Source organism: Stomoxys calcitrans, chromosome 1 (assembly GCF_963082655.1).
Source record: "Stomoxys calcitrans chromosome 1, idStoCalc2.1, whole genome shotgun sequence".
NCBI classification, from domain to species: Eukaryota; Metazoa; Arthropoda; class Insecta; order Diptera; family Muscidae; genus Stomoxys; species Stomoxys calcitrans.
Genome location: NC_081552.1, coordinates 75,695,124 through 75,721,109, shown reverse-complemented (window position 1 = coordinate 75,721,109; position 25,986 = coordinate 75,695,124). Strand labels below are relative to the sequence as shown.

Here is a 25,986-nt window from a genome sequence, read left to right as displayed (position 1 = left end):
TAAAACACTTCGTGCAAAATTTCAGCCAAATCGAATGAGAATTGCGCCCTCTAGTGGCAAAAAAAGTCAATATCCCAGATCGGTTTATATGACAGCTATATCAGGTTATGAACCGATTTAAAGCGAACTTAGCACAGTAGTTGAAAGTGATACCAAAACACCACGTACAAATTTTCAGCCAAATAGGATAGGAATTTCGCCCTCTAATAGCTCAAGAAGTCAAGTCCCCAGATCTGTTTATATGGCAGCTATATCAAAACATGTACTGATATGATTCATTTACAATTCCAACCGACCTACGCTAAAAAGAAGTATTTGTGCAAAATTTCAAGCGGCTAGATTTACTTCTTCGAAAGTTAACGTGCTTTCGACAGCCAGACGGATGGATATGGCTAGATCGATATAAAATGTCACAACGATGAAGAATATATATACTTTATGGAGTCTCAGACGAATATTTCGAGTAGTTACAAACAGAATGACAAAATTAATATACCCACATCCTATGGTGGAGGGTATAAAAATGGAGGTCAGTCAATTTTGGTAGGAACCTACCAGAAACGGCAATACTGGGCAGGACACATATCACCCCACTGATGGACGCTTTTCGATAATTGGGTTTCTTTATCTCATCGGCACCAACGTGAACTATGCCCGTCCGTCTGGTCGGCCTACAGTTCACAGTGAAATGTGAAATCTCAACTACTACTACCAGACTGTTCGCTGTAAGCTTTTTCATTAAGAAATATTTCTTCAAACAAACACCAACTCCCCTCAATGGTCATTACATTCATATCATTCCTTTGTCAACATGGCAAGCTCCGTCTGCCGATGCAACTTGTCCACCACACATGTGGTTTATTTTGTTCCGGAAACGAGCCTTTCGTCCCCCAACAACATTGAAAGCTGATTTTCAGATTTCCTCGTTTTTCATGGTTTTCATCTGTTTGGGTTTTAAGAGCCGGTCATGCGAATCAATTCCTGTTTCATTGTTTTCCAAGTCGAGCTTAGTGACCAAGCAAATGCAACATACAAAGGAGATATTGTTAAATGATTTTTGATGAAAAGAAATTGCCAGTTCCTCAGACAAGGCAGAAAACATATCATCCCGCTGTTGGAAGCGATTCGGTAATTGGGTTTCTTTATCTCATCCACCAGTGAAATCTCAACTACTACTACCATACTGTTCGCTGTCAACATTTAACAGTGCAATATCTCTTCAAACAAACTCCAATTTCCCTCTATGGTCTTTACAAATTTTCTCATAGAAGGTCATGTTTTGGGGAACATTTTACAAAGCTTGAAAATACAAACAAGCATTTTAATAATTAAAATTTAATGCTAATGTAGGATTCTGCTTCGCTGCTGAATCCCGTTGGCTCAATGTCCAGGATATTAATAACAATCACTTGGTTTAAACAAAATTCATTCATTTATTCATTCAAAAATTTTAATGGTATTAACTTAAATAAAAAGACTTAATTTTAACACGTAAAAGCGTGCTATGTTGGGCCGGGCCGAATCTTGGTTACCTACCATCATGGATTCCGCTAAAAATGTACCCTTATAACTCAGTTTGTATTTGAATTATTTGGCCTCAAAAAGTCATATCGGAGTATCGGTTCTTAGAGGGGCTAATATCACCCCATTGAACGATTTGGATAAAACTTGGTTCTGATGTTGTAAGGGTTTTGGGCCGAATTTCGCCCAAATCAGGTAATAATTAGGCTTCTAAGGGCTGAAGAAGTCAAATCCGCCGATCGGTTTATCTGTTTAGAGATCGACTCGGACCATACTTAGCATGAATGTTGATAGTCATAACTCAAGTCTTTGTTCCAAATTTTAGCCAAATCGGATGAAAATTGAGGTTTCCAGGGGCTCAAGAAGTCAAATCGGGGGATCGGTTTATATGGGACTATATCCAAATCTGAACCGATATGGCCGTTTTGCAATCTCAATCGAGACGATCCAGAATATATATACTTTATGGGTTCGGAGATCAATATTTCGAGGTGTTAAAAACGGAATGACTAGATTAGTATACCCCTATGATGGTGGATATAAAAACGACAAAGGAAATACCGACTCAGCACGAGAAGATTTCACAAAAAGCGCATGATGTCAACTGTTCGTATTTGAAAAATAGAGCACCGTCTTCAGTCTTTTCCCTATTGTTCCTGTCAGGGTTGCCCTAGACCCTCATTTAACCCGCAGCCTGGGTTCCCATTCTACAAAAATTTTAAAAAAACCTTACATATTTTCAAAATCAAAAAAATGCTAAGATTCTTCTGTTTCCGTGAAATTGGTAAATATGCCTTAAATTTTTTATTGAAAATTTTGGTCACTACTGGGTGCAGTGGTACCGTTTGAGTTTTTTCATTGCCAAAAATCAACAATTGAAATGGCATGGGATAAATAAGTGTTCATCCCATGAAAGTAATGTTTGAGAATGATACTACGCATTTTAGGTGTTTAATTATGGGTCATCAAGTCCAATTTTGTGCCAAAATGGTGATTATGTGGTACACTTTTTCTTAAATTTCAGATTTTTGTTTTTATATTCATTTAGTCATTCCGTTTGCAACACATCGAAATAACAATTACCGACCCTACAAAGTATATATAATTCGGATCATCGTAAAATTCTAAGGCGATTTAACGATGTCCGTGTGTCTGTCCGTCTATTGTAATCACTCTACAGCCTTCAAAAATTGAGATATGAGGAGCTGAAACTTGGCACAGATACGTATTTTTGATGCACGCTGGTTAAGATCTTGAACGGGCCAAAACGGACCATATTTGGATATAGCTGCCATATAGACCGATCTGGGGATAAAAGGGTATAATGCCCATAAGTGCTTTATTTTTTATCCGATTTTGCTGGAATTTAAAACAGTAAGTAGTTTAAGGCTTCTCGACATCTGAACTAAATATGGTTCAGATCGGATTATATTTGGATATAGACCGATCTCCCGGTAAAGGGCCTGATGGCCCTAAATGCTTTATGTATCACCCGATTTCGCTGAAATTTAAAACAGTGGGTTATTTTAAGCCTCCCGACATCTGACCTAAATATGGTTCAGATTGGACAAAAGATAGATATAACTGCCATATAGACCGATCTCCCGATAAAGGGTCTAATGCCCATAAATGCTTTTTTTTAAACGATTTCGTTTAAATTTGAAACAGTGAGTAGTTTAAGGCCTCCCAACATTCGACCCAAATATGGTTCAGATCTGACTATATTAAGATATAGCTATCATAGCTAACCGATCTGTTGATAAAGGGTCTGAAGCCTATAAAAGCTTTATTTTTATACCCTCCACCATAAGATGGGGTGTATACTAATTTCGTCATTCTGATTGTAACTACTCGAAATATTCGTCTGAGACCCCATAAAGTATATATATTCTTGATCGTCGTGAAATTTTATGTCGATCTAGCCATGTCCGTCCGTCCGGCCGTCTGTCTGTCGAAAACACGCTAACTTCCGAAGGAGTAAAGCTAGCCGCTTGACATTTTGCACAAATACTTCTTATTAGTGTAGGTCGGTTGGTATTGTAAATGGGCCATATCGGTCCATGTTTTGATATAGCTGCCATATAAACCGATCTTGGGTCTTGACTTCTTGAGCCTCTAGAGTGCGCAATTCTTATCCAATTGGGATGAAATTTTGCACGACGTGTTTTGTTATGATATCCAACAACTGTGCCAAGTATGGTTCAAATCGGTTCATAACCTGATATAGCTGCCATATAAACCGAATTTGGGTCTTGACTTCTTGAGCCTGTAGAGTGCGCAATTCTTATCCAATTTGAATGAATTTTGGCACGTAGTATTTTGTTATGATATCCAACAACTGTGCCAAATATGGTTCAAATCGGTTCATAACCTGATATAGCTGTCATATAAACAGATCTGGGGTCTTGACTTCTTGAGCTTCTAGAGGGCGCAATTTCTATCCGATTTGGCTGAAATTTCGCAAGACGTTTTGTATTGGTACTTTCAAAAACTATGTCAAATAAAGTACAAGTCGGTTCATAACCTGATATAGCTGCCATATAAACCGATCTGGGATCTTGACTTCTTGAGCCTCTAGAGGTCGCAATTATTATCCGATTTGCCTGAAATTGTACGACGGATTCTCTCATGACCATTAACATACGTGTTTGTTATGGTCTGAATCGGTCTATAGCCCGATACAGCTCCCATATAAATCGATCTCTCTATTTTACTTCTGAGCCCCCAAAGGGCGCAAATCTTATTCGAATTGGCTGACATTTTACACAGGTCTCCAACAAATAATTTAATTGTGGTCCAAACCGGACCATATCTTGATATCGCTCTAATAGCAGAGCAAATCTTTTCTTATATCCTTTTTTTTTGCCTAAGAAGAGATGCCGGGAAAAGAACTCGACAAATGTGATCCATGGTGGAGGGTATATAAGAATCGGCCCGGCCGAACTTAGCACGCTCTTACTTGTTTACCCTATTTCGCTGAAATTTGAAAAAATTAGTTGTTTTAAGCCTCCCATTATATGGGTGCCATATGGAAAGAACTCCCGAGCGCATTTATTATCCGATTTCGTTGAAATTTGACGCAGTGGCTTATGTTAGGCTTATCGACATCCGTGTTCTCTATGGTTCAGATCGTTTTATATTTAGATATAGCTGCCAAAAAGACCAAAATTTTGTTCAACAAAATTGAACAGTGACTTATATTTATTAGACCGCTCAATTTGTGTGCCAAATTTGGGCGCATAAATTATCCAATATTCACCGGATTGTGACGAAAGGGGGTTTACATATATACCCGTGGTGGTGGGTATCCAAAGTTCGACCCGACCGATCTTAATGTTTTTTTACTGGTTTTAAATGATTTTTTTCAGTTTTCCCCAAAGTTTTCATCACAAATCGTACTCTAGTTTTATCGGAATTTTGGTTTTGAAGCGTATAACTTTTAGTAGGAAAGGACAATCGATTAGTGTAGTAGACAATCTATTATTGTAGTTTGGTGTTGCTCTCTAACCTCCCGAGAAAAATAGAAGCGATATTGACACATGAAGAAATATTGGCCCAACGGTTGCAGGAATAAGCTTGTGGTAGCCCAACTTAACAATCAGTTATTCTATTTCCATTTGAATTTAAGTTTGACCCTGCAGACTCAACAGACGGGAGGTTAGCGAGCAACGCTACGATACTGTAGATACCATTAGCCATGCTAGAAACGTATACCGAGGGCGTGTTTTCTGTGATGATTTCTGGTGATATTCATTCTCATGGTCATGAGCTCCACTCACTCCCCCTTGGGAGAAATTTCTAAATTTTTTGAAGAAAAATGCTTTCCCCGATTAGCTAAGCGGCAAAACTCCTCGCCGCTTATTAAAATATATGGTGTCATCATTCAATCTGAATGACAAAACTAAAAGAGGAAAAAAATGCGACATCTTTATTCAATGACTAAACGTTCTGGATTGCAAACATTTTGTAGGATTTCAATAAATTAACATTTTTGAAATTAGAGAAACATTTATTTAAAATTTGTTTGTTTGTTTGTTTGTATGTTTGTTTGTTTGTGGGTTTGTAAATTTGTTTGTTCCGTATAGATTCAAAAACGGCTGAACCGATTTCTTTAAAATTTTCACAGATTGTGGGGAGTGGTCCGGAAGGAGCAATAGGGTATATAATTTATTGATATTGGTAGGGGGCTGACCCTCCCCCTTACCCTAAAAGTACGACCCCAAAATAAAAGTGAACCGTTCGGGACAGTATGGGATTCATATGAAAGGTATTCAAGAGTAGACTACAAATTTCATATTAAAAATTGGATCAAGTAACTGCCATCTCACCTCCAAAAACACCCCTATACCGGACATATTTACTGACCACAGCAATAAAGGGCTCAAATGAAAAGTATTTGAGAGTAGAGCACCAATATAATATCCACTGTATAAACTCAAACTTTATACTTATTTTTATTTGTGATATGCTAATGAATTATTTGTTACAAAATCATGAATTCGTAGTCTTAAAACACATGAATTGTATAACAGTTAAAAAGGCACTGAAATTATCATAACGAAATGTAAATGTCATGAAAATGTACTAAAAACGATAGAAATGCCGATACTCGAAGGCTTCTTGGCGAGTTTAAATTGCTAAACTTGGCCACTTTGTCAGGAGCAGCATTCAAGTCAGCAATAATTTGGTAAAATCGGCCTAACTCCTTGTTTTTCTTTCACCCTCTTTTTTTTATTCCACCCTACGGGTAATCTCTTTCACCTTGGTATGTTGGTGAGAACTGTGAGTCTGTGATTCCACAATACAGTCCACAACCAGTTGATGGAATAGCTTGGATAACATCCAAACCATCCACATACTCTCATTTCATTGGAGCGGCCTCCTTACGTGCTGGACCTCTCCCCCAATTTTCACATTGGCGCAAAATATCTGAGAGGGCGTAACAGCACCCCCTAACAGGACTTATTTTCTGACGTGACAGTATAGGGCATAGATAAAATAAGAGAGTGGAAGAAGGCGTAGCGGAGCGGGCCCTGTCCAGCTAGTTCTTATATATTTGTTGCCTATCTGTCTACTAAGTTAAATCGTGCAAACAATTTTACAAATGCGTTTCATGGTGAAGCGTATATAACATTCGTCCCGGCACGCTCTTGCTTGTTTTAAGATACCGTTTGTGCCAACAGACAGCTCTTAGTTGAGAACATTACCGAAGGCCTCACATATATAGCCAACATTAGTGAGGGGATGACCACTGCTGAAAAATTTGTTATTGACTACATTTAAACCAAAGGGTTCGTCGTCATATGAGAGCATGTCTATTACCTATGCGAAAATGCTTACTTTTGCGAACATTTTTCCCTATGGCCTTTAAGTTGGAACTTCTTTTTATAGCCGAGTCTGAACAAGGGGCTGAGCGATATCACTTCTAGCGAATTTTGACGTGACTTTAAGTCATAGATATTTCGTTAGTATTAGTAAGGGAATAACCACCGCTGAGAAACTTTTTTGATGTTCTCTGTCGTTTAATGTCGTATGTAGACATATTCACGAATATACTTGGGAACCCATGAAATTAATTTACACTCTTTGACACTCGGAATAATAAATTGTGTAGGTTGGTCTGGAAGGAAACATTAGCTATATAATTTTTGATATCGGGAGGGGGCGGAACCTCCCCCTTACCCCAAAAATACTACCCAAAAATAAAAGTGGGCCGATATGGACAATATGGGATTCAAATGAATTTCATAATAAAAGTTGGGTTCAAGTACCTTGGGGGCCCCAGCCCCAAAACCCCTTAAAATAGATTTATTTGACGATCTTGACAATATGGAACTGAAATGAAAGGTATTCGGGAGTAGATTACGAATATGGTCAGGAAGTAGGAATAGGTTTTATATTTAATTGATAACAGAAGGGGGCGGACCCTCCAGCGTTACCTCAAAAACACCACCCAAAATCAAAAGTGGACCGATAAAGACAATATGGGTATCAAATGAAAAGTATGTGGAAGTAGATAACGAATCTGGCATACAAATTTATGTCGAAGTATAGGGGTTCACCCCACCCCCACAAAAACTTCCAAAATGGGTACATGAGCCAAATACGGATATATGGGTCTCGGTTTGTTTGTTCCGTATAGACTGAAAAAGGCAAAACCGATTTTCTCGAAATTTTCGCACATTGTGTAGGTTGGTCTGGAAGGAAACATGGGCTATATAATTTTTCGGTATCAGAAGGGGGAGGAACCCTCACACAACCCAAAATCAAAAGTGGACCGATGGGGACAATATAAGTATCAAATGAAAGGCATTGTAGATAGTAGAATACGAGTCTAAGTACCCATCGGGCTGCCCCAACCCCAAAACTCCCCCAAACAGACATAATGGACGTTCATTTCAATAAGGGGCTCAAATGAAAGGTATTTGGGAGTAGATTTTGAATCTGGCATACAAAATCAGATCGAAGCATAGGGGGTCACGCCACACCTCAAAAATGCCATTAGACCCATTATGACTATGCGATACTTGGCTGAACCGATTTTCTTAAAATTTTCATAGATTGTGTACGTTTGTCTGGAAGGAAACATAGGCTATATAATTTTTAGATACCGGGTGGAGGCGGACCCTCCCCCTTACCCCAAAAACGCCACCCACATCCAAAAGTGGTCCCCCATCCAACCCAAAAATTCCTCTAAACAAATATATTCGAAATTATCAATATGGGACTCAAAAGAAAAATATTAGGCAGTAGATTAAAAATATAGCATAAAACAACAGGACCAAGTAATGATAGGTCGCCCACCCCCAAATATCCCCAAATGGGCATATAGCCGACCATGGAATTTGGAAGTAGATTACGAATATAACATTGAAATTTGCGTTCAAGTCTAGGCGGCTCTTTTCCTCCTAAAGATACGTCAATTATTTGACCCATTATGATAATATGGGATTCGAATGAAAGGTATTTGAATTTGATATCCAATTTTGCAGCCAAGGTTTTTGGGGGCTTAAATTAAAGGGATTTGGAAGTGCAGTAATGTCTGAGGTGCCTCCCTAAGCGCCTTCAAATTATATTAATTAAACTGAACGCAAAATCTAAATTGCAGATTTTGATCTAAAACAGCTGTATTAAATCATGAACACATACTCATTTATAGTCACCGAATAAACGCACCCAATCTGCAATATTTTCCTATATTTGCTTTAAATTTCCATTATTTGCAAAAATAAAAAAAAAACTCCTCCATCCTGTGGCCTTATCATTTGAAAAATCGTTAGGCTTTAATTTTGTCAAATCCTGATGTCATTCGATTTATTTTGGCTCCTTTAATGATTCATGTCATGAAATAGTTACGATAAACGTTTAAAACACCACACACAGCACCCCCATTGCCAACTCTATAACAATTATCGCCGGTGGCCAATATTAAGATGCCGAGGATGGTGGGAATTTCCCTTACACATCGTTTGGCGAAGGAAATGTGTAGGGCTAATCGACTTTGGGTTATGCTTTGAGGCTAAATGAAGCTACGATGCTATTCGAAAACGAAGCACCACAGAACAGAGTATAGGAGAGGGGCAGAATGGCGGGCACTTTGGTTGAATGGCTTCATGGCCGGCTATATTGTTGGCCGGCAAGACTGGACTGTCTAGTATATTTTCATTATAACTTTCTCACTTTTTCTTTTTCCTCTCTTGCTATTTTCGTTTATTTTTATGTTCTCGACTGTAGGTTTAGGGAGGTTAATAGGTTTTTTCATTTCATATGTCACACTTGGAATTGGAAGTTTGGGAATCCACGAAAAAAATTTCTTTTATAAACATCTGTTTACATCTATGATTGGTTTGATTGTGTGGTTGATACAGTCATATTAGGAAAAAATACAATAAATCTCCTATAAGCGTAGGAGATTTATTGTAAGATTTATTGTAATAAAAGTGTTACAAATTAAACAAGTAAAAAGGCGTTAAGTTCGGCCGGGCCGATCTTTGGATACCCACCACCTCGGGTATATATGTAAACCACCTTTCATCAAAATCCGGTGAAAATTGCATACCTTGTGCCCCATAGCAGCTATATGGAAATATGTTCCGATTTGGACCAAATATTAATAAGCACAAGTCATTGTTCAATTGTGTATAACAAATTAGTACCTATATGTAAAAATAAACCGATCTGAACCATAAACGACACGGGTGGCGAAAAGCCTACCATAAGTCACTGTGTCAAATTTCAGTGAAATCGGATAATAAATGCACCTATTATGGGCCAAGACTTTAAGTCGAGATATCGGTCTATATGGCAACTATATTCAAATCTGGACCTATTTGGGCCAAGCTGCAGAAAAATGTCGAAGAGTTTAACACAATTCACTGTCCCAAATTTCGGCTAAATCGGACAATAAATGCGCCTTTAATGGGCCCAAAACCTTATATCGAGAGATCGGTTTATATGGCAGCTACATCCAAATCTGGACCGATCTGGGCCAAATTATAGAAGGATGTCGAAGGGCCTAACACAACTCACTGTTCCAAATTCTGCAAAATCGGACAATAAATGCGCCTTTTATGTGCCTAGGACCCTAAATCGGCGGATCGGTCTATATGGCAGCTAAATCTAAATCAGGACCGATCTGGGCAAAATTGAAGAAGGATGTCGAGTGGCCTAACATAACCCACTATCCCAAATTTCAGCAAACTCGGATAATAAATGTGGCTTTTATGGGCCGTAGTCCCTAAATCGGCGGATCGGTCTATATGGGGGCTATATGAAGATATGGTCTGATATAGCCCATCTTCGAACTTAACCTGCCTATGAACAAAAAGAGAGTCTGTGCGAAGTTTCAGCTCAATATCTCAATTTTTAAAGACTGTGGCGTGATTTCAACGGACAGACGGACGGACATGGCGCCTTTTATTGGACCAAGACTATAAATCGAGAAATCGGTCTACATGGCAGCTATATCCAAATCTGCCCCGATTTGAGCTAAGTTGCAGAAAAATGTCGAAGAGTCTAACAAAACGCACTGCCCCAAATTTCAGCGAAATCGGACAATAAATGCGCCTTTTATGGCCCCAAAACCTAAAACCGAGAGGTTGGTCTACATGGCAGCTATATCCAAATCTGGACCGATCTGGGCCAAATTGACGAAGGATGTCGAAGGGCCTAACAGAACTCACTGTCCCAAATTTCAGCAAAATTGGATAATAAATGTGGCTTTTATGGGCCTAAGACCCTAAATCGGAGGATGGGGTACCTAAGGCCCAACCCAAAACCTACCAAATGTATATATACACTAATCACTACCAAATGTATATATACACTAATCACGACAATATGGGACTTAAATGAAAAGTGTTTAAGTTTTGAAAACGTACCTGATATGCAATTGTTGGACCAAGTGTTTGGGGGACCATCCCAACCCCAAAACACGCCTAACTTGGACATATTTAGCAACCATGGCAATATGGGACTTAAATGAAAGGTATTTGCGAGTAGAATACGAATCTGATATCTTAATGTGGGACCAAGTTTCTGGGGGTCCACCCCTTCCACAAAAAACACCCCCCAACAGGACTTATTTACTGACCATGGCAATATGGGGCTCATATAAAAGGTATTTGAGTGTAGAATACGAATTTGATATCCAAATGTGTTACCAAGTGTTTGGGGGGCCAATTCTCCCCAAAAACGGCAGAAAAAAGTATAAATTCACGACCACAGCAATATGGGGCTCAAACGAAAGGTCATTGGGAGAAAAGCATAAATCTGATAACAATATTCGGGAAGAAGTGTCTATGGGGTCACCCCACCCCCATCACACCACCCAAATAAGACGTATTTGCTGGCCATTGCAATATGGGGCTCAAATAAGTGGCATTTTAGAGAAGAACACGAATCTGATATAAATTTTCAGGGTCAAGACACCGCCAACCCGGACATGTTTGCCGACTTTGGAAATATAGGGCTTAAATGAAAGGTATTTGGGAGTAAACCACGAATCTGACATCAACTTTCGGGACCAACTGTCTAGGGAACGTCCCACCCCATAACAAACATCAAATAGGACGTATTTGCTCACCATGACAATTTGGGCTTAAAGAAAGTGGATATCGAATTTGAGGCCGACGGTAATATGCGGTTCAAATATCATATTTGAGAGTAGAGCACGATGCTGATTTTTTTTCAGGGCTTAGTGTTTTGGGGGACAACCCCACTCCCCAAAACATCCCAAAATGGGAAAAAATTACCGACCAGGTCAATTCGGAGTTCAAATATAATGTATTGGGGAGTAGAGCACGTAATTGATACCCACTTTCGGGACCAATTTTCTGGTCCCCAAAATACCCCCCAAAGAGTTCAAATTTACCGACCATGGCAATATGGGGGTCAAATGAAAGATATTTGAGATTAGAAAACGAATTTGATAACCAATTTCGGGGCCTCATCCCATAAACTCTCCTTAAAACAATGGAAATATGGGGTTTAAATAAATGGTATTTGAGAGTAGATCATAATACTGATATTTTTCCGGGTTAAGAATCTGGGTGGCCACTTTTCCCTCGAGAACACCCCTAACGAACATACGTATTTCCGATAATGGCAATAGGGGGCTCAAATGTAGGGTATTTGGAAGTGGAGCACGAAATCGTACCCATTTTCCGGACCACGTTTCTGGGGGTTCACACCACCCCCTAAACGCACCAACCATCACCCTAGGTGCCCCAAAATGCTCCCAAAATCCCCATGAGAATATAGGGCTCAAATAAAGTCTTTAAAGAATGGGGTCCATCTAACATCCAAAATTAGATGACCCTAAAACCGTCGAGCGAATTTATAGACGAATAAAGGTCATATGGGATTCAGCTAAATGCTCTTTAAATGTAGAAAATAAATATTCAAAGGATAATTTTGTTCCATATTGAATAAAAGATGGCGCTGCGGAGTGGGCCCTGTCCAGCTAGTTTAATATAAAAAGCAAATTGATAAAATGTTAAATCAAAGTAAAGATTTGAAAAAATTTTAGAAAAAAAATATTTAATTTTTTTTTTTGTAAAAATGTTGACAATGGTTTTCATAAAAGTAAAATTTAGACCTATTCAAGTTTAGATTAGGCTACATAACTTTTGGAATGTTCACGACTCCACCTTTGTGACAATCTATCATTCGTTGTCCTTCGGACCTGATCCCGAATACTTTGCTTAATGTTGCCAGAGACATTGGCACATATTCCAGTTCCTTATGGAATGTGTAAAGTAGTTCTAGTCTCGCAAACTCGTCTGCTCTACAATTTCCTGGGATATCTCTGTGGCCCGGTACCCAGAACAGGTGAATGTTGATCTGTTCAGCCATCTCGTTGAGAGATCTGCGACACTCGAAGGCGGTTTTTGAATTCATAAATATGTTTCGCAGATGTTAAATGGCTGCCTGGCTGTCTGAGAAGATATTTATGCCAATTATTATTAGGACATTATAACTCGCCATTTCACAACTTCTTTAATTGCAAGGATCTCCGCTTGATACAGACTACAGTGGTCGGGTAACCTTCTCGATATGACTGGTGACAACTCTTCTCTACGTACGACACCACACTTCGGTGTCGCATGTAGAGCTTCCTGAAGTATATCTCTAAAAGTGCTGGTAAACTTTACCATAACCGCAATAGCCACGTCATCAGCATACGCGAGCAATGTTACACCTTTTTCTTCCAGAGACAATAATATATTGCTAATGGCTATATTCCAAGGTAGAGGAGGCAATATATCTCCTTGAGGTTTCCTCTGGTGGCCCATCTTTTAAGATCTACAGATCCCAAGTTTGTCGTAATGCATCTATTAGTAATTAACTTTCTAACGGTACTGTTGATGACTAGAAACTCCAGCGCCATCTTGGTTGACATCAGTTTTACATTATTAAAAGCACCTTCAATGTTAACAAATGCTACCATTGCACATTCCTTGACAGCGACAGAACCCTTTCTGTAGGCGTCTAGGCAGTGAAGAGCTGTTTTGGTGGACTTGCCCTTACTAAATGTATGCTGTTGGCTAAACAGGCGACCTCCAGGGATCTTTGACCTATGATCCTGTCTCGAGTCTTCAGCATAATTAATGACAGAATAGGGCCCGGCGACTTAAAGGAGTTGAAACTTTTTATCATCCAAAGGAATTTCGACTCATACGCAATTTCCCCAATAACCTCCGACGAATGCATACCAGTGACAAACTTTTCCGACAACCACGTTGTCGGTTGGAGAGTTTATCAGGAAATGTGTATCAACGAGAAGTTCTAGTGTTTCTTTTTTAGACATTGTCATAGGATGTATATCCTATGACATCTGAAAATATCCCACCGTAATGGGTTTCGAGGATAGGGTCTAGAGGCTTCAGATGTATCCACCACGGAGCCGCAAAATTCCTATCCGGACTTGTTCTGAGCCTTTCTCAGCTCCCCCTTGTATTTTCCTATCACAGTCTAATAGACGTCCCAATCGTGTGGTGCCCTTGTGGTTTTCGCCCTGTTGAAGAGTTTTCTGTAGAACTTCCTTAGACTAACCAGGTTTGGGGTCCACCACGGCGCTCGCTGTTTGATCCTAGGCTTGGTTTAGAACATGCTGGCAAGCGAGTCATTCGGGGCCTTTGTGATCCGCTTGATCATTATGTCTTCGTCCTCCGCAGTTTCCACGTCCTTTTCTGGTCTAGAGGGGTTAGTCGTACAGAATATGTGCCGAAATGTATACCAATCCACCTTCCGTCTGTTTAGCCTAGGGACCACTTCTGTATTTTCCCCAAGGCTGAAACTAATATAACGATGATCAGAGAAGCTGTGGCCATCCAACACTTCCCAGTCGCATAATCCTGCGCTTATATCTTCCGATACAAAGGTAACATCTAGTACCTCCTTCCAGTTCCTGATTCGTTCGTTTTTTACAAATCGCCAAATTGCAACTTATGATATATTCGATAAGTGGCTCACCCCTTTCATTGGCATCTAAACTTTCCCATATCTTGTGATGTGCATTAGTATCACCTGCTACTATGAGGCTAGTTTTCTCTGCAAAAGCGGCTTCAACCAGCAGCTAAAAGCTGCTATCACACGATATGTGCGTTACATATGTGCTTTCCTTATGTACGTCAAATTCGAATAGAGAGCGCTCTAATAGGCATGTATTCTCATATGTATTGTACTTATTTTTAAAGACATGTGTCTACATTTATGTTCGATGAAACAAGAGCTCGCTTTGATCGAGCTCTTATTTCATCGGCCACCATAGGATGGGGGTATACTAATCTAGTCATTCCATTTGTAACACCTCCAAAAATTCGTCTAAGACCCCACAAAGTCAAGTCTCGACGGCTTCCCCTACTGTTTCAATCGTGGCAGGGGAATTTTCAGTCTGCTGTAATTCGCCAGACTTTAGAGATGTGGTTGACAGTTCCTCAGACAAGTATTCAGCAACAACTACTGAGTCGTCTCCTGACTCCGGAGACACGGATTCAACAAGTTGAATCCGTTGAATCCGTAGGATACAACTCCTTCTGCGAGACAGCCGGTCGCCATCAGCCCCATCCAAACTACCATTTTTCCAGTCGGTGGTTAAATGATTGGTATTACAGTCCCTTAGTATCCCAGGTGTTGATTCATTATCTGAAGGACCGCTTGGTGTGCCATTGTTTAAGAAGTAATATCTTCCTTCTCGAATAAATCTCGTGCTGTGCTGACCAGAACTCCGCAATGTTATTTAGGGCGCCTCTAACCGGATATGTAGAACGGTCACCCTCCATCTGACATGAAATATGAATGAGTATTCCAGACCGAAACCTAGTGTAACTCACTTTAAAATTTCACCAAAATCGGGAAATAAATGCGAATTAAATGAGCGTTAGACCTTAAATCGTCGGATCGGTTTACATCGCAGCTATATCCAATTATGGTCTGATTTTCCCAGTTCAAACTCCCACTAAAAAAAACTGATCTGTGCAAAATTTCAGCTCAATATTTAAATTTTTGATGGCTGAAGCGCTGTTACGGACAGTTACACGGACATCGGTAAATCGTCTTAGAATATAAAGTTTACAATACAATTGGAGCCTAGTATTGTAAACTTTATTATTTATTATACGCCAATATTGTGAGGTGTTACAAACGTATTGATGTAGTTAATATACCCTCCATCTATGGTAAAGGACTCAGAAATCATATTTTAATGAAAATTTCAATGCAAATCAAGCTTCCATCAAATTGTCCGCAAAATTCAATGGCTCTTGGTGAAGGGTCTGTGAAGTTCTATGCGACTGCAAATGTTTTCATTTAATTGCTTTCAATTCTGTTTTCGGCTGCTTCCTACTTTATTTCATTTTCTACTCATTTGCTTGTCCTTTTTGGCTTGTTATTCGTTGTGTTTGCTTTGTGGGTGTTTTTTTGTAGTCCCTGCAGATGCCGTTCGTAGGCGAGGTAATGGTGGTGATATTGTTGTTGTTGTTGGTGAATTTTCCATTTGGTGAAATGTTTATTTGTGTGATGTCATTGCTTGTTTGGGCATTTGTGTTGTGTTGTGTTGGGTTTTTTCTACACTTCACTTCTATATTTCGACATTTTATGGATTTCGGCAAGTCAGTCAAACTGTATGACGACTGGTTCCATATGTACGGCTTGTGGTCGTTGCTGTAGTATTTGTTCAATGCGAGTTGTAGTAGTGTGTGTCTGTGAGTAAGTGGGTATTTGTCTATATGCTTAAGGACTTATCATAGGTCCATGTGGGTGTATGTGTGTGTGTGTGTGTGGATAAGTGTGGTTTTTATTCGAATTTATTGCATGGTTCTTGTATGCCGTCAATGTCCTTTTAAGTTCATAAGGACTATGGGTTTCATTCAAGTGTTAATGTGTGTGTGTGTGTGTGTGTGAGGATGTGTCTTAGCTATAGTGTCTCGCTAGCTTGTAGCTGTGTCTGCCAGCTCTATGTGCTCTATTTTCTTCCTAAAGCTATGGTGGACTTTTGTTTCGTTTTTCTACGACCCATTGAGCCGGGGGGTTTCACGCCCCCAACTCCTACGGCGGCGACTACGTAACGATGCATAGCTAATGAGCATTGATAATTTTTTTTATTTCTGTGTTTCCGGCTGGAGCACACCACCACTAACAGATCCACACACACACAAACATGCAACTAACAACCAAAATAAAGGATATTTTAACAATTTGCGATAAAAATGATATAACAGCTAGCCACATGCGACCAACTGAGAACGAATAAAAACAAATGCCACTAAGACGTGGAAAAGCGCATTGTTGTGATTTCTTTTTCCTCTCTTGTGTTTTTTGGGTTTTTGGAGGGCGAGCTAAATATTGACGAAAAAACGCTACTGCTACAGCTAAAGGGATCTATGTTTAAACCACATACCCGTAGTCCGCAGGTCACCAAAGGGACTACCAGTTCCAGTTCCAAATAGTTAAAGTGAGTTGGTGTTGTGTTGGCGGGCTGAACTGTCTTGTGGCAAGAAAAGCCCCAAACCCAATAATGAAAACATTGACCTTTTTGGCTCATGGTGGTTGCTGGTCGGTTAGCTAAATGAATAACAAATATCCTCGAGCAAATCCTTTTGCTACAGCTTTTTTTGTATATAATGGCCTGATAAACGAATGCCTGCATATAGCGTTAAGTTTTAACTTAATGGTGGATTTTGGCCAAATTTGAGGTAAAATTTTCAAAAAAGCAGAGGCCTTGGCCAGTGTTTATCATGTAAGGTAATCATAAGGTTAGACATACACCGGACAGAACTTTAATGGCTATAAAGTGGAAAACACAAGTGAGTATAACAGTAATTTGGATTTTTATACCCCCCACCATAGGATGGGGGTATACTAGGTATATAGGTATGTTCTTGATCGCATTGACAGTGTAGAGATTCCGTCGGAGCCCAACACCTTAAATGAATTGACGACACAGATGGCATTCGTAACATCGCCCACTGTAAATTGTGATGGCTGTCCATCGGCTCTGAGACCACGGATACGGCTCTTCTCCTTGCCCTGTCACTCTCGGTTGAACAACCTGGTGCATCTCTTCGGATCAGTCACAGTTACGTCGCCAAAAGTGGCTGAGGTCCTGTCATTCCTACTAGCGGGGTTCGAAAGTGACTTAACAGTAGACCACAGCTTGCCTAAACCGGTGCCTATTTTACATTGCTCCAAGTGTTCCAGCCACAAATTCCGCTTATGGTCGTTGACTACCCTGTTTATTTCCATATTCACGCTCGTCTGCGAGTACCACTGCCGGCGCCGGGATGTTGGGCCGCACTTGGGGTATTCGACCGGCTGGTATAAATCGAGCGGCTGCCTTGTTAATGATGTCTCGGCAACTAGCATATCCGAGGTGGGTGTCAGTTCACTGAAGCGGCGATTGGTGTACTTTCTGAAGCCTGCCCAATCGGCCTTCTTTTGAACGATAAGCGTCCGGCGCTCAGAGGTTATAAAGTCGGGTGGTCGGTCAATGGTGAGAATTATGGGGAGGTACTCTGATCCCAAAGAAATGACGGCTTGCCAGGATACGTCACTCAGAACATCAGGGGATGTAATGGAAATGTCTGGCGAGCCGTTTCACCTCCTCGTAATCCTAGTGGGGACATCCTCATTCAGCGTGGAGCCTTCAATCTGCTCTGCCAAAGCTATACCCCGCTGGTCGTTACCTAGGGGAGAAGGGCATGAAATGTGATGCGCATTAAGGTCTCCTAGAACCAGGCGATTATGGCCAGATATTAGCCCATTTATGTCGGGCTTGTAAAGCTTAGCCGTTAATTGGGACACAGCTACCAACCGGCGGTATATACACATTGTATAGCTCTATCTCGGCAGTACTGGAACTGACTCGCAAAACTGATACACTTCCCGGCACTGGCCTGACATTATTATGGCTGGGATGCTGCTGTTGCGTTTATTGCCGCACGGGAGAGTTCGGGCGGGTCACATAGTCCGACGGCGAGGACGCAGAAGGCGACGACGACGACGCTTGTGACCCACTGCTGTTCGCACAGCGCCTTGCAACATATTCAGTGTGACTATACTCCCATAGTGATGTAAGGCCAGAGCAGCAAGATCGGAAATGTACCCACTCCATGCACCGATTACAGCTCACTGACACCGACCGATAATGGGTCCGGGGTTATTTTCAATCCCGGCACGGACCAGAAGCGAGCGGATTAGGCACTCCGGGATGTGCCTCTCCCATGACGAAAAAAAGACGAACACATACACTGAGACGGTAGCCCTTGCCGATGAAGGATCCCATCGGGTCAATCCGTACGCACCGGTGCGTACAACCGGCTTTCATGGTTGTACGCACCGGAGTGTATTAACAGTATTGTTCTTATATTTACATACCAATGGTGGACAGCACAGCACGTTGTTAGTTTAATTAAGATTTTAGTAAATTGCATACATGTCCTTTTTATGGATTTATTGTCTACACAACAAGATAATACTCTTATAATTAGAGTGTAGATTTATTGCTATATAATACATCCGACTAAAGTAGGTTCTAAATAAATAAACTAGGTTACAATAAATAAAAAGTGGAATAAAACTGTGTACAAATAAAAAGGGTTAAAAAAACAGTCGTATGTATAGGGAATTTAACAAAAAGCACAAATAAAAAATACTTACAAATAATGGACATCAGTTGTCAACGGTTGTTAAATCGTAACCAGGTTAGAAGTCATTGTTCAAAATTTCAGACATATCGGATAAAAATGGTGTCATGGAGGGGCTAAGGACGTCAATTCGGTCGATCGATATATATGGGAGCTATATCGGTATATAGAAAGTATTGGTCCAAACTTTACATGCAAGTTCAAGGTCATAAATACAGTCAGCCTGAAGTTTCAGTGGTATTAGATAACAATTGCGCCCTCTTGGGGCCTAAGAAGTCATATGGGTTGATCGGTAGATATGGGAACTTTATCCAAATATGAACCGATATGGCCCTTTTTCAATCTCCAATGACCTACATAAAAATAAGTGTCTGTGAAAAATTTTAAAGCCAAATGCTTAGTTCTCTTAAAATGCATTAATTGGTCATTTTTCGATGGATTGATTCCATTGACTACTAATGTCCTCTCAGGAGGATATGTTGCCGCGGAAAAGCAAACGAAAAAAGCTTTTTCGAGTTTCTCCACTCCACTCCAATTCCCTAGTTGCAAAGAGAAAATTATTTTATCACGGCTACTTTAATTTCGGTAGTGAAAGGGATCACCTCATTGATAAGGGACCTCCTTTTTATAGTGGTATCCGAAAGGCGTGCCGCAGTACAACACCTCTTTGGGCAGACGTTTTTACACGGGATAGATGACGAAAATAAATCCACTCATATTTAAAACGAAAATAAAATTAACGAAAAAAGTTGACAACAGAAGAACCTATAAAAAACTTTCAGATTTTCGGTTGTATCGCCTTTTTATTTTCTCTCTTTAAAAATTAGAAAAATGTAGGATTTACAAAAACTTGATGTCAAATATGGGCATATTGAGCAATAGCAGGATTAAATTTCAATCCAGCATCATTTATTTATTTACTAATAGCTGACCCGGGCCCGCTCCGCTGCGTCTTTTTTTACTTTGTATGGAACAAAATTTACCTTGGAATATTCATTTTCGACAATTAAAGAGCTTTAAGTGAAATACCATGTTACAAAAATAGTATATCGCTTGACACACATTTTAACAATATAAGTGCCTTGGTCTGAATCCCATATGATCTTTATTGGTCTACGAATTTAATTTTGGATGTATGGTTAATGTAAAGATGTAAGGTAAATTCTTAAAATACTTTATTTCAGCCCGATATTCTCATGATATCTGATTTAGGGGTGTTTTCAGGGGTGAGGTGGTCCCCCAGGAACTTGGCTCAGAAAAATATCAGCATCGTGCTCTTCTCTCAAATTACCATTTATTTAAACCCCATATTGCCATTGGTTTAGAGGGGGAGTTTACACGATGAGGCGTCCCCCAAACACATGGCCCCAAAAAAGGTCAACAAATTCGTTTTCTAATCTCAAATACCTTTCATTTGAGCCACATATTGGCATCGTCGAGTAAATTTTTACCCTTTGGGGGTGTTTTGGGGAAGAGGTGATACCCCAATTACATGGTGCTATATTTGGATATCAAATTCGTATTCTACTTTCAAATACCTTTATTTGAGCCCCATATTGTGATGATCAGTGTAAAATTGCTGTTAGTGGGGTATTTTGGGAAAGGGCAAGACCCCCAGAAAATTGGTCCCAAAAGTGGGTCTCAATTCTTGCTCTACCCCCCAATACCTTTCATTTAAGCTCCACATTGACATGGTCGGTAAATATGCCCGATATAGGGATTGGGGTGGTCCCCCAAACACTAAGCCCGAATAATATATCAGCAACGTGCTCTATTCTCATATATCTATATATCATTTATTTGAACCCCATATTGCCATTGGCCTTAAAATTGGATATCAAATTCGCTTTCAAGTCTCATTTAAACTCCTTATTGGAAAAGTCCTGTTTGAGGTATTGGCCCTAAAAACTATAAATATTTAGTTCCACTCTCTTTAAGAACCAAATTATCTTGGTGATCAAATACGTTATGGTGGTGTCCGCTAGACAGTGAGCCCCTAATGTTGATATCAGATACGTGGTCTACTCCCACATACCTTTAATTTCAGCCTCATATTTCCATAGTCGGCAAACATAGCCGGTCATGTTTTGGGGGTGTTTTTTTTGGGGATAAGCGGCAACTCAGTGAGTTGGCCTTGAAAATATATATCGGATTCGTGTTCCACTTTAAAAACCCTCTTATTTGAGCCTCATATTGCAATAGTCAGAAAATACTTACTATTTGCGTGAAAAGTGGCCCCATAGACACTTTTCCCGAATATTGACATCAAATGGGGGCTATACAAGATATAGTCCGATATAGCCCATCTTCGAACTTAACTTGCTTATGGACAAAAAAGAATCTGGGCAAAGTTTCAGCTCAATATCTCTATTTTTAAAGACTGTAGCGTGATTTCAAAGGACAGACGGACGGACATGTCTATATACTTAATAGGGTCGAAAATGGATATTTCCTTCAGTGGTGGCATCCTTCAGTGGTGGGTATAAAAATCAATTTTTATTTGTTTGTTTGTTGGTTTGTCTGTTCCTTGTAGATTCAAACACGGCTGAACCGATTTTCTTGAAATTTCCACAGATGGTGCACAACGATCCCGTGGTGAAAATAGGGTACTACATTTTTATACCCTCCAACATAGGATGGGGGGTATACTAATTTCGTCATTCTGTTTGTAACTACTCGAAATATTCGTCTGAGACCCCATAAAGTATATATATTCTTGATCATCGCGACATTTTACGTCGATCTAGCCATGTCCGTCCGTCTGTCTGTCGAAAGCACGCTAACTTCCGAAGGAGAAAAGCTAGTGGCTCGAAATTTTGCACAAATACTTTTTATTAGTGTAGGTCGGTTGGTATTGTAAATGGGCCATATCGGTCCATGTTTTGATATAGCTGCCATATAATCCGATCTTGTGTCTTGATTTTTGAGCCTCTAGAGGGCGCAATTCTCATCCGATTTGACTGAAATTTCGCACATAATGTTTTAGTATCACTTCTAACTACTGTGCTAAGTATGGTTCAAATCGGTCCATAACCTGGTATAGCTGTCATATAAACCGATCTTGGGTCTTGACTTCTTGAGCCTCTGGAGTATGCAATTCTCATCCGATTAGAATGAAATTTTGCACGACGTGTTTTATTATGATATCCAATTATTGTGCCAAGTATGGTTCAAATCGGTTCATAACCTGACATAGCTGTCATATAAACAGATCTGGGGACTTGACTTCTTGAGCTTCTAGAGGGCGCAATTCCTATCCGATTTGGCAGAAATTTTTCATGAAGTATTTTATACTTACTTTCAACAATTGTGTCAAATAAGGTTCAAATCGGTTCATAACCTGATATAGCTGCCATATAAACCGATCTGGGATCTTGACTTCTTGACCTTCTAGAGGTCGCAATTATTATCCGATTTGCCTGAAATTTTGTACGACGGATCCTCTCATGACCATCAACATACGTGTTTATTACGGTCTGAATCGGTCTATAGCCCGATACAGCTCCCATATAAATCGATCTCTCTATTTTACTTCTTGAGCTCCCAAAGGGCGCAATTCTTATTCGAATTGGCTGACATTTTACACAGGTCTCCAACATATAATTTAATTGTGGTCCAATCCGGACCATATCTTGATATCACTCTAATATCAGAGCAAATCTTTTCTTATATCCTTTTTTTGCCCAAGAAGAGATGCCGGGAAAAGAACTCGACAAATGCGATCCATGGTGGAGGGTATATAAGATTCAGCCCGGCCGAACTTAGCACGCTTTTACTTGTTTTTATTGAAAACATTTCTATTGTTAATTAAATTTGAACTGCAAACATTTTCGTGATATTTTTTTCTGAAATTCAGCAGCTCTAAATTTCATCGATTAAACTCCGTTAACTTAGTATCCCAAAGAAAGTTTTATAAATTTAAATGCAACACTTTCTTCTTGAGAGAGTAGAAAAGGATTTTTATGTTGTTATACCCACCACCGACGGATGGGGGTATATTCATTTTGTCATTCCGTTTGCAACACATCGAAATATCCATTTCCGACCCTATAAAGTATATATATTATTGATCAGCGTAAAAATCTAAGACGATCTAGACATGTCCGTCCGTCTGTCCGTCTGTCTGTTGAAATCACGCTACAGTCTTCAAAAATAGAGATATTGAGCTGAAATTTTGCACAGATTCTTTTTTTGTCTATAAGCAGGTTAAGTTCGAAGATGGGCTATATCCGACTATATCTTGATATAGCCCCCATATAGACCGATCCGCCGATTTAAGGTCTTAGGCCCATAAAAGCCACATTTATTATCCGATTTTGCTGAAATTCGGGAGAGTGAGTTGTGTTAGGCCCTTCGACATCTCCATCAATTTGGCTCAGATCGGTTTAGATTTGGATATAGCTGCCATATAGACCGATCCTCCGATTTAGGGTCATAGGCCCATAAAAGCTACATTTATTATTCGATTTTGCTGAAATTTGGGACAGTGAGTTGTATTAGGCCCTTCAACATCCTCCGTCAATTTGGCTCAGATCGGTCCAAATTTGGATATAGCTGCCATATAGACCGATCTCTCGGTTTTAGATTTAGGGGCCATAAAAAGCGCATTTATTGTCCGATGTTGCCGAAATTTGGGACAAAGAGATAAGTTAAGCCCCTCCATATATTTCTGCAATTTGGTCTAGATCGATCAAGATTTGCATATAGCTGCCATATAAACCGATCTCTCGATTTAAAGTCTTGGCCCCATAAAAGGCGCATTTTTAATCCGATTGCACTGAAATTTGACACGCTGACTTATGTTATGCTTTTCGACATCCGTGTGGTATATAGTTCAGATCAGTTTATTTTTAGATATAACTACTAGAATGACCAATATTTTGTTATATACAATTGAACAATAACTTTTACTTATTAGTATCTGGTCCAAATCGGAACATAGCTGCTATGGGGCATAAGGTATGAATTTTGCACCGGATTTTGAGGAAAGGTTTACATATATATCCAAGGTGGTGGGTATCCAAAGTTCGGCCCGGCCGAACTTAACGCCTTTTTACTTGTTTTTCTATTATTTTACTAACATAAAATTATGCATACAAGTATATTGGTAGGATGCAGGTGTCAGTATTGTTCGTGTTTTCCTATTATGTTTGCTCTCTCTTTATGCTGTCCACATTCGACCTTGTTTATTTTTTCTATTACCCAGTGTGAATAAACATATGGTTGGGTTCAGGTTGAAAACTCTACTCCAAACGCAAAAATATCATTAAAAGGATAACGACAGGAACCATTTGTTATTTTATGATGCCAAGCACGTTGCTGTCGACATTTGTTATAATGCTTTCGGTTGATATTCTTTGCGTCGTCCCAGTTGTTATTCCTTCTAAGGCTTTTATTGAATAATTGACCATTACTTGGCTGCATATATGCCACACATATGCACACATAGCAAATGCTTGACTTAGTTAACATTTAATTATATCAAAATTATAGAAAAGTTGAAAAAATTAACAACAAAGGCAAGATGAATAGAAGTGCAAGCTTTTAGATACTCCCATGCTTATATTAACGACTTACTCTGCTTATCTATAAGGGTGTGCCCTTATTTTTTTCTTTTTTTGCTTCGGGTTTTGGGTAGGAAGTAATTACATATTGCTTTCGACTTCATTAGGTCTTAAGGTACGTACAAAAGGAATGCAATGGGATATCAATAATGGCCAACGCTAAGAGTTGCTTTGTGAAAGGTTATGAGGATAATGACACACAAATCACTATAGTTAAATTGTAGATGGGGCATACCAGGAAAACAAATTATGAGCTGTAGCATAACAGCGTTGCTTAGAAAGTACGTTGTAGTTAGTCATTAAGTAAACTATGTTATACGATGAAATTTGGATAAGAAAGCTTTTTGTATTCAACCTTTGAGTGATGTTATGTAAACAAACCTTCTAAGCACCTAAAAGTATGCAGTAATATTTATATAGCTTTAAATGCTTTCTAGTTTGTAAAAATCATTTTTGAAAATTATTATAAAATATATAAGTTGGTTGGACAAACTTGTACTCTTTGGGAAAGTGGCGGTGCCCCAAAATATATGGTCCCACATTTGGGTTCCAATCCTGGCGAGACCATCACAGAAAATTGTCAGCTCTGGTTTTCCCCTCCTAATGTTGGCAACATTTGTGAGGTACCATGGCATGTAAAACTTCTCTCGCAAGAGGTGTCGCAATGAGGCACGCCGTTCGGACTCGGCTATAAAAAGGAGGCCCCTTATCATTGAGCTTAAAACTTGAATCGGACTGCACTCATTGATATGTTAGAAGTTTGCCCCTGTTCCTTAGTGGAATGTTCATAAGCAAAATTTGCATTTTTTTATACCCACCACCGAAGGATGGGGGTATATTCATTTTGTCATTCCGTTTACAACACATCGAAATATCCATTTCCGACCCTATAAAGTATATATATTCTTGATCAGCGTAAAAATCTAAGACGATCTAGCCATGTCCGTCCGTCTGTCCGTCTGTCTGTTGAAATCACGCTACAGTCTTTAAAAATAGAGATATTGAGCTGAAATTTTGCACAGATTCTTTTTTTGTCCATAAGCAGGCTAAGTTCGAAGATGGGCTATATCGGACTATATCTTGATATAGCCCCCATATAGACCGATCCGCCGATTTAGGGTCTTAGGCCCATAAAAGCCACATTTATTATCCGATTTTGTGTTAGGCCCTTCGACATCCTTTGTCAATTTGGCTCAGATCGGTCCAGATTTGGATATAGCTGCCATATAGACCTATCCTCCGATTTAGGGTCTAAG

At 39.6% G+C, this 25,986-nt stretch overlaps 1 protein-coding gene across 4 annotated transcripts in view; it reads left to right on the top strand.

Moving 5' to 3' along the window:
* The window catches only part of LOC106092612 (F-box/LRR-repeat protein 16), a 531,167-nt gene that overhangs the window by 5,862 nt on the left and 499,319 nt on the right, over nucleotides 1–25,986 (top strand). The gene's annotated exons all lie outside the window — the stretch shown is intronic.